Source organism: Canis aureus, chromosome 1, assembly GCF_053574225.1.
Source record: "Canis aureus isolate CA01 chromosome 1, VMU_Caureus_v.1.0, whole genome shotgun sequence".
NCBI classification, from domain to species: domain Eukaryota; kingdom Metazoa; phylum Chordata; class Mammalia; order Carnivora; family Canidae; genus Canis; species Canis aureus.
This window is the reverse complement of record NC_135611.1, coordinates 25,720,111-25,732,195: the sequence shown is the minus strand read 5'-3', so window position 1 is coordinate 25,732,195 and position 12,085 is coordinate 25,720,111. Positions and strand designations below refer to the sequence as shown.

The following is a 12,085-nucleotide window of genomic DNA, read 5'->3' as shown; positions in this document are numbered from 1 at the left end:
ACAGATTTTTCTTTCTGAGGCAATCATTTTCCTTAATCTTTCCTCATGGTCATATATATATATATATATGATGACTGTGGTTAATTTTCATTATATATGAAATATATATATATATATACAAATTTTTTTATTGGTGTTCAATTTGCCAACATATAGAATAACACCCAGTGTTCATCCCATTAAGTGCCCCCCTCAGTGCCCATCACCCAGTCACCCCCACCCCCTGCCCACCTCCCCTTCCACCACCCCTAGTTCATTTCCCAGAGTTAGGAGTCTCTCATGTTCTGTCTCCCTTTATGATATTTCCCACTCATTTTTTTCTCCTTTCCCCTTTATTCCCTTTCAATATTTTTCATATTCCACAAATGAATGAGACCATAAAATGTTTGTCCTTCTCCGATTGACTTATTTCACTCAGCATAATACCCTCCAGTTCCATCCACATCGAAGCAAATGGTGGGTATTTGTCATTTTTTTTCACAGTAACTTCTTTTTCTTTTTTTTAAATAATAAATTTATTTTTTATTGGTGTTCAATTTACTAACATACAGAATAACACCCAGTGCTCATCCCGTCAAGTGCCCCCCGTCACCCTTTCACCCCCACCCCCTGCCCTCCTCCCATTCCATCACCCCTAGTTCGTTTCCCAGAGTTAGGAGTCTTTATGTTCTGTCTCCCTTTCTGATATTTCCACCCATTTCTTCTAATTCCCTTATATTCCCTTTCACTATTATTTATATTCCCCAAATGAATGAGAACATACAATGTTTGTCCTTCTCCGATTGACTTACTTCACGCAGCATAATACCCACCAGTTCCATCCACATTGAAGCAAATGGTGGGTATTTGTCATTTCTAATGGCTGAGTAATATTCCATTGTATACATAAACCACATCTTTTTATCCATTCATCTTTTGATGGACACCGAGGCTCCTTCCAGAGTTTGGCTATTGTGGACATTGCTGCTAGAAACATCAGGGTGCAGGTGTCCCGGCATTTCATTGCATCTGTATCTTTGGGATAAATCCCCAGCAGTGCAATTGCTGGATCGTAGGGCAGATCTATTTTTAACTCTTTGAGGAGCCTCCACACACTTTTCCAGAGTGGCTGCACCAGTTCACATTCCCACCAACAGTGCAAGAGGGTTCCTTTTCTCTGCATCCTCTCCAACATTTGTGGTTTCCTGCCTTGTTAATTTTCCCCATTATCACTGGTGTGGGGTGGTATCTCATTGGGGTTTTGATTGGTATTTCCCTGATGGCCAGTGATGCTGAGCATTTTCTCATGTGCTTGTTGGCCATGTCTATGTCTTCCTCCGTGAGATATCTGTTCATGTCTTTTGCTCATTTCATGATTGGATTGTTTGTTTCTTTGGTGTTGAATTTAATAAGTTCTTTATGGATCTTGGATACTAGCCCTTTATCTGATAGGTCATTTGCAAATATCTTTTCCCATTCTGTAGGTTGTCTTTTAGTTTTCTTGACTCTATCCTTCACTGTGAAAAATCTTATCTTGATGAAGTCCCAATAGTTCATTTTTGCTTTTGTTTCTCTTACCTTCTTGGATGTATCTTGCAAGTAGTTACTGTGGACAAGTTCAAAAAGGGTGTTGCCTGTGTTCTCCTCTAGGATTTTGATGGAATCTTGTCTCACATTTAGATCTTTCATCCATTTTGAGTTTTTCTTTGTGTATGGTGTAAGAGAATGGTCCAGTTTCATTCTTCTGTATGTGTTTGTCCAATTTTCCCAGCACCATTTATTGAAGAGACTGTTTGTTTTTCCCAGTGGATAGTCTTTCCTCCTTTGTCGAATATTAGTTGGCCATAAAGTTGAGGGTCCACTTTTGGATTCTCTCTTCTGTTCCACTGATCTATGGGTCTGTTTTTGTGCCAGTACACAGTTCCTTGATGACTACAGCTTTGCAGTACAGCCTGAAATCTGGCATTGTTATGCCCTGAGCTATGGTTTTCTTTTTTAATATTCCCCTGGCCATTCGGGGTCTTTTCTGATTCCACACAAATCTTAAATTAATTTGTTCCAACTCTCTGAAGAAAGTCCATGGTACTTTGATAAGGATGCATTAAACGTGGAAATTGCCCTGGGTAACATTGACATTTTCACAATATGAATTCTGCCAATCCATGAGCATGGAATATTTTTCCATCTCTTTGTGTCTTCCTCAATTTCTTTCAGAAGTGTTCTATAGTTTTTAGGGTATAGATCCTTTACCTCTTTGGTTAGGTTTATTCCTAGGTATCTTATGCTTTTCAGAGATATCTACAGAACCTTACGTCCAAACGCAACTGAATACACATCCTTCTCAAGTGCACATGGAACTTTCTCCAGAATAGACCACATACTGCATCACAAATCAGGTCTTAACCGATACCAAAAGATTGGTATCGTCCCCTGCGTATTCTCAAACCATAATGCCTTGAAATTAGGACTAAATCACTAGAAGAAGTTTGCAATGATTTCAAACATGTGTAGGTTAAGGACCATCCTGTTAAAAAAATGAAATGGTCAACCAGGAAATTAAGGAAGAATTAAAAAGATTCATGGAAACTAATGAGAATGAAGATACAACCATTCAAAATCCTTAGGATACAGCAAAAGCAGTCCTAAGGGGGAAATACATTGCCAATACAAGCAGCCATCCAAAAACTGGAAAGAACTCAAATACAAAAGCTAACCTTACACCTAAAGGAGCTAGAGATAAAACAGCAAATAGATCCTACACCCAACAGAAGACGAGTTAATAAATATTCAAGCAGAACTCAATGAAATAGAGACCAGAAGAACTGTGGAACAGATCAACAAAACCAGGAGTTGGTTCTTTGAAAGAATTAATAAGATAGATAAGCCATTAGCCAGCCTTATTAAAAAGAAGAGAGATATGACTCAAATTAATAAAATCATGAATGAGAAAGGAGAGATCACTACCAACACCAAGGAAATACAAACGATTTTAAAAACATATTATGAGCAGCTATATGCCAATGAATTAGGCAATCTAGAAGAAATGTACGCATTTCTGGAAAATCACAAACTACCAAAACTGGAACTGGAAGAAATAGAAAACCTGAACAGACCAATAACCAGGGAGGAAATTGAAGCATTCATCAAAAACCTCCCAAGACACAAAAGTCCAGGGCCAGCAGGCTTCCCAGGGGAATTCTATCAAACGTTTAAAGAAGAAACCATACCTATTCTACTAAAGCTGTTCGGAAAGATAGAAAGAGATGGAATACCTCCAAACTCGTTCGATGAGGCCAGCATCACCTTAATTCCAAAACCAGACAAAGACCCCACCAAAAAGGAGAATTATAGACCAATATCCCTGGTGAACATGCATGCAAAAATTCTCAACAAGATACTAGCCAATAGGATCCAACAACACATTAAGAAGATTATTCACCATGACCAAGTAGGATTTATCCCCGAGATGCAAGGCTGGTTCAACACTTGTAAAACAATCAATGTGATTCATCATATCAGCAAGATAAAAAACAAGAACCATATGATCCTCTCAATTGATGCAGAGAAAGCATTTGACAAAATACAGCATCCATTGCTGATCAAAACTCTTCAGAGCGTAGAGATAGAGGGAACATTCCTCAGCATCTTAAAAGCCATCTATGAAAAGCCTACAGCAAATATCATTCTCAATGGGGAAACACTGGGAGCCTTTCCCCTAAGATCAGCAACAAGATAGGGATGTCCACTCTCACCACTGCTATTCAACATAGTACTGGAAGTCCTAGCCTCAGCAATCAGACAACAAACAGAAGTAAAAGGCATTCAAATTGGCAAAGAAGAAGTCAAACTCTCCCTCTTTGCTGATGGCCAGATACTCTACATAGAAAACCCAAAGACTCCACCCCAAGATTTCTAGAACTCATACAGCAATTCAGCAGTGTGGCAGGATACGAAATCAATGCCCAGAAGTCAGTGGCATTTCTATACACTAACAATGAGACTGAAGAAAGAGAAATTAAGGAGTCAATCCCATTTACAATTGCATCCTCATGGTCTTTTAATTGTTTTTATCTTTTTTCCTTAGCTTCCTTCCTTGCTATCAACTTGTCTTCTATTTCACTCACTCATTCTTCTACCTCATTAACTCTTGTCATTAGGACCTCCAGTTTGGATTGCAGGTCATTTAATGGATTTTTTTATTTCAGCTTGATTAGATCTAAATTCTGTAGTCATGAAGTCTCTTGAATCCTTTATGCTTTTTTCCAGAGCCACCAGTAGCTTTATAATTTTGCTTCTGAATTGGCTTTCTGACATCGAATTGTAATCCAAATTCTGTAATTCTGTGGGATAGGGTACTATTTCTGATTCTTTCTTTTGTGGTGAGTTCTTCCTTCTAATCATTTTGCTCAATGCAGAGTGGCTAAAAACAAGTTTTACTGGAAAAAGGAATGAAGAAAAAAGAGAAAAAAGGGGAAAACAAACAAATAACAAATAACAAAAACAAAACAAAACAACACACACACACACACACACACACACACACACACAAAACAACCAAGGAGGGGTATCCTCTGATTCTATATACTGTAAGTCCCTCGACTTCCCCTGAGCTTTCCAGCACTCATCGGTCAAGAACTTGCTCTTCCCTGTCCTTCCAGCTGGTCTTCTGGTGGAAGGGCCTGCTGTGCTTACTCTCAGGTGTGTGCACCTGGGGGAGCTACCTTGCCACCTGCCAGGTGCCGGACTTAGTGGGAGCTGTTTATCCTGTGAGGCCCCTGTTCCCTGGTAGCCCTGCTCCATCCCAGGCATAAGGTGACACAGGGAGGAACAACAAGACTGGCAGTGGCCAGCTCTCCAGATCTGGAGTCCGGTCCTGCAGTAACTACCGCAGCTTCCCCTCCGCAAGGGCCTGGATGCTCCGGGGTAGGGGGGCGCTGATCTGTACAGCTCAGGGGCGCCCAGCAGCAGGAGCGTCCTTGCTGTCCTGTGTCCTCCCGGCCTCTGCCTGTCCCAAGGGGAGTGCCGGATCCTGGGCCGTGTCCCCCAGTGCCCTGGTCCCCAGGGCCTGCACCACTGGAATTGTGCTCCCGGGCCGCGCAGCCCCCTCCTTGCAGAGCCGCCACCTGAACTGCTCTCAGGGCCAGGCAGCCCCCTCCGCAGGAAGCTGCTGCCTGAGCCTCCGCCTGAACTGCTCCCAGGGACCTGCCGGGCACACGCTCTAGCCCTTTAGGGAGCTCAGCCTGTGGTGTGTGGCGTGCTCTCCCGCAGGGCGCACTTCCTCTGTTAGTGACCCCCGCAACCTGGTGACTCCACTGCCCCTCCTGGGATCCTGCCCGAGTTCCCTGCGAGCGCCTTTCCATAGATTGGTAAAGTTCCTGCTTTGGTAAAGCAGGTAAAGATTGGTAAAGATTGATAAAGTTCCTGCTTCTCTGGGACTGGGCTTTCCTGTCCTTGAGGCTCTCACTGCCCGGCCTTAGCCCGGCTCCTAGCCGGTCCCCTTCCCCACTGGATGCTTTTTTATTTATTTTTCCATCTTCCTACCTTGATAGAAGTGTGAACTCTCTTCACTGTAGCATTCCAGCTGTTCTCTCTTTAAATCTCAGGCCAAATTTGTAGGTTTTCAGGATTATTTGAAAGTTATCTAGGTAAGTTGGTGTGGACAGGTGACTTGGGGGTCCTAATTTTCTGCCATCTTGCCCCACCCCAAATGACAGGGAACTATTAAAAAATCTCTAATTTAGGGACTAGAGAGAGAAATTAGTTGTTCTATACAAACCATGTCAAATTATCCCAAAACATGACAAGTAAAAATAATGTTGATAATTTTTTGTTTTTATGGACAAGATTTTCTCAGTGTTATCTTAAGTGTGAATAAGAACATGGTTCATAGTCTTTTCCATTTATTGATCAGCTCCATACAACCTAACAAATAACACTGTGCTTGCTTTTACAGGTAACCTTAAGGAAAATCCCTACCACTCCTCCCTCAAATTCCAAGCCCTCTGGCCCACAACAATATTACCTAAATTGTTCCTCATATGAATTCTGGTTTCAAGACCTATTGTTTCATAAAAAGGCATGACACTGAAAAATGTAAAATTTATCACTTTCATGCAAAAATAGCACATATATAGATGTTTGTGTGGACTACCTGTGAAAGAAAACATAGGCACTCGTAATAGAGTTGCCTCTGGAAGAGGCCAGGGGGACCCTGAAAAAATCTTTGGTGAAAACAAGACTAATTTTCATTGCTGTATATGAAAAATCACACTTAGGTTAAGAAGTATTATCTCTGGGTGGTGAAAATCCAAAGAACAGTTTATTTATTGCCTGTTATTAATTTTGTATTATTTATATAATGAACTTAAATTTACTCCAAAGACCAAAAAAATTTCAAAATATTTTGAGAAAAGAGAGGAAAGGATGCATCCATATTCTAGTAGCTGGGAGAGCAATGAAAGTTGTAATCTCTGTTGCTGAAAAGAAAAATACAATCCTGAATGTAAACCTGGATGCTGACATTAGATCAGGGAGGAAGTAAAAATGTCACACAATTAGTAGGCAAAGAGGTGGTAGAGAAAATAAATCTAGATACAAAATTACCTATAAGAAAATTGCACAGAATATGTAACCAAATGAAAATTCAAAAACCAATCCAACAATATCTTGCTTTTAATATTTATTTTGATGTCTTCTTATGTCCAACAATATGACCAATTGAAGAAACAAACAGCATTGTAACAAGAAATTCTCAGTTCCATTCATTAGGTTTCAATAGCCGAGTTTCTCCCAGAATCCTATCTGGACTAACCTCAGTTATTACCATACCATACAGACAGACAGATCTCTTTGGGGCTTTTGGCGGCGATCTTTTATTCTCACAGCACTTTGAAGGATTTGAGATGAAGAACGCTGTACTATTGCCTTTGCACATCTTCCAGACAGTGGAAAATGTGTTTGGGAGCAGCAAATTGAAGTTCATCTTCTGGGAGCCTGTGAAAATATCTGGCTTTTGTAGATTGGTGAACCAAAAGAAAAAAAAATACCTTCAATCCTTGGATTGATATTATAGACTACCAGTACTCCTCTCATGGTAACAGTCCCACACAAACCAGTTTATAAACCTCCAGAATGTGGGGTAGATCCTTCATCTTTTAGGAAAATAGCATCTCTTAAAACAATTATTTTATTTCATCCATTGGTTGTTGCTAATGGCAACAGAAAGAATGCACTGGAGTGTCATAATAATCCTCCATTAAATCCCTGGTGTTTAAATTTTAATGTTATAATTCAAGAGCTGACAAAAGCCCATTGAGTGCATCTATGGGGAGGAAAACAGGCGGGCCCATTTTCTCAGGGGTGATGCTATAGCAACATGGAATGAATTTGGGGTCAGGGAACAAGCAGTCTCCAAGCTTTGTTTGCATTTCCTGGCTAAAAGTAGAATTCAACATTATAAATTTTACCCAAGTAAGTAGTTATTTTGAGCAGCAGGAAGATAGCTCCCTTTGTACCGCTGTTTACATTGAAAACAGAGAGAAGGTAACAAAACCAGAACTGGAAGAAAGACATACCAACAAATATATTATGAAATGACTCTCAAAGTGACCACTTTAGAAACTCCAAAATGCCCTATGCTTGACACCCAAACCCTCTTCCCTGGACAAACAATACTTTTGAACATGGAAAAATATCAGAACTCCCAGAATGTCTTTTAAAAAGGAGACAAAAAAGTCTGATCAACAGTCCCTGAATGTGACCCCTTCTAGTCATGCAAGACATGACAAAATAGGGTGCTGTTGATCCCATCTAGCTCTTTATAATGGTACTTTTGTTTCAGTGGGAGGATTTTTTTCTATCAGAATAAAAAAATATACCTGAATCACAAATGCCTGCTGTACAACAGAAGGCAACAAAACAAGCAAACAAACAAAATATACCCTACCTTAATTGCCAGAGGTTTGTGCTGCCAACTTTTCTTTCCTTATAGCATCTGTGTTTTCACTTTTGGCTTTAGTGTTAAACATTAGCATATTGAGTCAATAATATAAACTAATATATTTGAGGTGGTTGTCCAATAAAGGTGTATCTAGTTACAGATTCTATTTATATAGCTCACAATATACAAAAATAAAGAATGTTAGGTTTTCAAGTGCTAAGTCAGACAAATAAACCTGTAAACCATGTAGCTCAGCAAAACTCAAAGCTATTCCTTCCTTTCCATCCCTTTGTCCAGATCCTCACTGTTTCACATCAACAATGAAAAATCCTTGCCCCTCCCAACCTCTCAGGACCTCTAGTACCCACCTCTTGCAATTCATCCTATTGCAATATTAATCATCTTCTTAAAACAAAAAAAACTCCCTTATTTAAAAATCTTTGATGTCTATAGAATCAAATTCACACTCCTACAGATTAACTTTGCTGTTTATTATTAGTAAGGCAAACTGTATAACTTGCTATTCCACTATTTCTGCTATTCCAGAAAATATTTCTTTTTCTTTTTACTCCAAGCTTGCATGGCACATGTAGAATTGTCTTTCAGGACTTATTCACTTTTTTTCTAATAAACTGTCTAGTTATCATTCCCTGAGGGAAGGGACCATATATTCAACTAGGAAGAAAACATTTTTTAAAGAAATATTCCCTAAGCTGCATTCCTTACCTGGTTTTGACTATTAGGTATGCCAAGTATAATACTATCTATGAAAGGAAGCTATGAAATAAAAAATATTAGTAAGTAATATATTATAATCAGATGTAAGTATCTTAAATGAAAGAGTGGCTTAGCATAAAAAGAAAAATAAGGGATTAGGCTAGGTTAATCTGCGTGAATAAATAACCCTCATATCTGAACAGTTGATCATGATAAAATTACATTTTTTTTCATGTTACTCATCAAGTGAATATTGGCAAAAAGACCCTGCTCATCATAGTCAATGAGGGAACCAGGATGATGGAAGCTCCTTCTCTAAACATACTTACATAATCACTAAGAAGGGAATCTGGCAAACTACAACACACTGGCTTTGAAGATTTCTGCCCATATGTGACCCAGATCTCTTCTGCTCACCACATAACACAACCAACCTGACTTCCAGGGGACAAGGAAGAGCAATCCTACACGTATTCAGAAATGGAGACATTCTGAAAAGTGTGGAGAGCAACACTAGTGATGACTACCCCATATTTTCCCAAGAGTTGAAAAAAAAAGCAATAAATTTCAAAATTTACTTAAAACCAACAAAATATTTAAAGTTAGGAAACTCTCTAAGGTTGATCAAAGATATCTTTCAATAACCTTAGAAAACTGTTTCCCTATGGTGAAATTTTAGATATTTTCCCCTTAAGATTAAAGATAAAAATGCTTATTATCCTTGCTTTTGATTAATACAAACTGTAAGTCCTGGCCAAGACAATAAAACAAAAAAAGAAAGTGAGGTCTAAACTTCACCTTTTGACTTTTTTTTGGATTTTTCTATCAGAATTATTAAATGTAGCATAAGATTAGAAAGTAAAAGCAAAACATTAGTGACCCATACAAAAGCATCAAATGAGTTAACATTTGTATAATTGGAGACTTAGAGAGATGAGACAGTATGGAGCATAAAAATTATTTGGGGAAATATTGGTTGGAAAATTTCAAAATTTTATCAAAAATCCACCCATAATTTATAAGAATTTAAGCAACCAGTATGCAGGGAGAAACCCCAGGTCCATTATTTTATTATTTTTTAAAATTAATTTTTAATTTTTTTCCTATTTTTTAATTTGAGTTCGATTTGCCAACATACATTATAACACCCAGTGCTCATTCCGTCAAGTGCCCTCCTTAGTGGGCATCACCCAGTCACCCTGTCCCCCTGACCACCTCCCCTTCTACCATCCCTTGTTTGTTTCCCAGGGTTAGGAGTCTCTCATGTTCTGTCACTTTCTCTGGTATTTCCCACTCATTTTCTCTCCTCCCTATAATCCTTTTCACTATTTTTTATATTCCCCAAATGAATGAGACCATATAATGTTTGTCCTTCTCCGATTGACTTACTTCACTCAGCATAATACCCTCCAGTTCCATCCACATCGAAGCAAATGGTGGGTATTTGTCGTTTCTAATGGCTGAGGAATATTCCATTGTATACATAAACCACATCTTCTTTATCCATTCATCTTTCAATGGACACTGAGGCTCCTTCCACAGTTTGGCTATCGTGGACATTGCTGCTATAAACATTGGGGTGCAGGTGTCCCGGCATTTCACTGCATCGGTATCTTTGGGGTAAATTCCCAGCAGTGCAAAAGCTGGGTCACAGGGAAGTTCTATTTTTAACTCTTTGAGGAACCTCCAGACAGTTTTCCAGAGTGGCTGTACCAGTTCACATTCCCACCAACAGTGCAAGAGGGTTCCCATTTCTTCACATCTTCTCCAACATTTGGTGTTTCCTATGGTTAATTTTCCCTATTCTCACTGGTGTGAGGTGGTATCTCATTGTGATTTTGATTTGTATTTCCCTGATGGCCAGTGATGCAGAGCATTTTCTCATGTGCTTGTGGCCATGTCTATGTCTTCTTTGGTGAGATTTCTGTCCATGTCTTTTGCCCATTTCATGACTGGATTGTTCATTTCTTTGCTGTTGAGTTTAATAAGTTCTTTATAGATCTTGGAAACTAGCCCTTTATCTGATATGTCATTTGCAAAGATCTTCTCCATTCTGTAGGTTGTCTTTTAGTTTTGTTGACTGTTTGTTTTGCTGTGCAGAAGCTTTGTATCTTGATGAAATCCCAAGAGTTCATTTTTGCTTTTGTTTCCCTTGCTAGGTCCATTATTTTAAACTGTGGAAAGCCAATGTTAAATAGCACATAAAAAGAACAGGAGGAAAATACATCTTAAAGATAGAGATCTGAAGTATGAAGACTGACCCCTCATCAGAAAAAGCCAGAAGACAATGGAACAACATCTTTAAACTTATTAAAGAAAAATATAAACCTGTCAACCTGGGAAAGTACTGATCTGCCGCAGGTCTGCACTACAAGAAATGCTAAAGTTTTTGGGTGATGGTAAATGATACAGGTGAAAATTTAATTATGCAAAAAAAACCAGAAACATTAAATACTGTGATAAATTTAAAGAAAAAATTAAATCAGATGAAAGGGATAAACTTTTTTTTGAGAAAAACACCTAATCAAACTGATAGAAATGAAAGGAAAATGGAATAGTCCCATTAAATAAATAAAAGTGATAATTAAAAGATAATCAAAAGGTACAATCTTCCAGGTATAAAATAAATAAGTCCTGGGATGTAATGTACAACATGGTGACTATGGTTAATAATAATGTATTGTGTATTTGTAAGTTGCTAAGAAAGTAGATTTTAAATGTTCTCATCACAAGAAAAAACTTTGTAATTAAGTGTGGTAATGGAAGTTAATTAGGTTTATTGTAGTGATCCTTTTGCAACATATACATATATTAAATGAGTATGTTGTACACCAAAACTTTCAATATAATGCATATCAATTATATCTTTGTTTTTAAAAAAACCCCCAAGAAAATGCTGGGCTCAGATGGTTTCACCAGTGAATTCTATTAAGCACTTAAATAAATCATCCCAATTATATTTAACTTTTTCTGTTTTTTTTTTTCCCCATAGAAATGTGCACTTAACAGGGATGGTCTGAGTTTATTTGCTGAATGGAGATACTTCGAACTCAGGTCTGGCCAATAAAGAATTTGACTATAATTGCAAGTGGTTGAGATTATCCATTTGTTCTTCAGTTAACACTTGATGCTGATCCTTCACCCCAGCCAGTCCCCCCATTCCCACCCAAAGCAGAGACTGATGCACAAGAAGAGAAATGACAAACATAGGAACCTGACACTGCTGTTGGGAAAATGGATAAAAGTTTTACTTTTCTTGAAGGTTATTAAAATCAAGATTGACATAAACAAAGTCAGTGTGTTTGAAAGAAGAAGAAGAAAAAAGAGTAATGGTAAATTTGAGCTTAGATCAAGGTGAGTTTTGCGTTTCATAAACAAATGCTGCAGGCCAAATATTTGGTGGACTGAAATAATTGCAATTCTTTTCAATCTTTTTATCACAGAGTACTT

At 38.4% G+C, this 12,085-nt stretch overlaps 1 long non-coding RNA gene across 1 annotated transcript in view; it reads left to right on the top strand.

Moving 5' to 3' along the window:
- LOC144311180 (uncharacterized) overlaps positions 1-12,085 on the top strand; it is a 38,246-nt gene that overhangs the window by 20,863 nt on the left and 5,298 nt on the right. Inside the window, exons 3-4 of the long non-coding RNA XR_013376762.1 lie at positions 10,795-10,996; positions 11,628-11,989. This is a non-coding gene — a long non-coding RNA (uncharacterized LOC144311180). The remainder of the gene's footprint in view (positions 1-10,794; positions 10,997-11,627; positions 11,990-12,085) is intronic.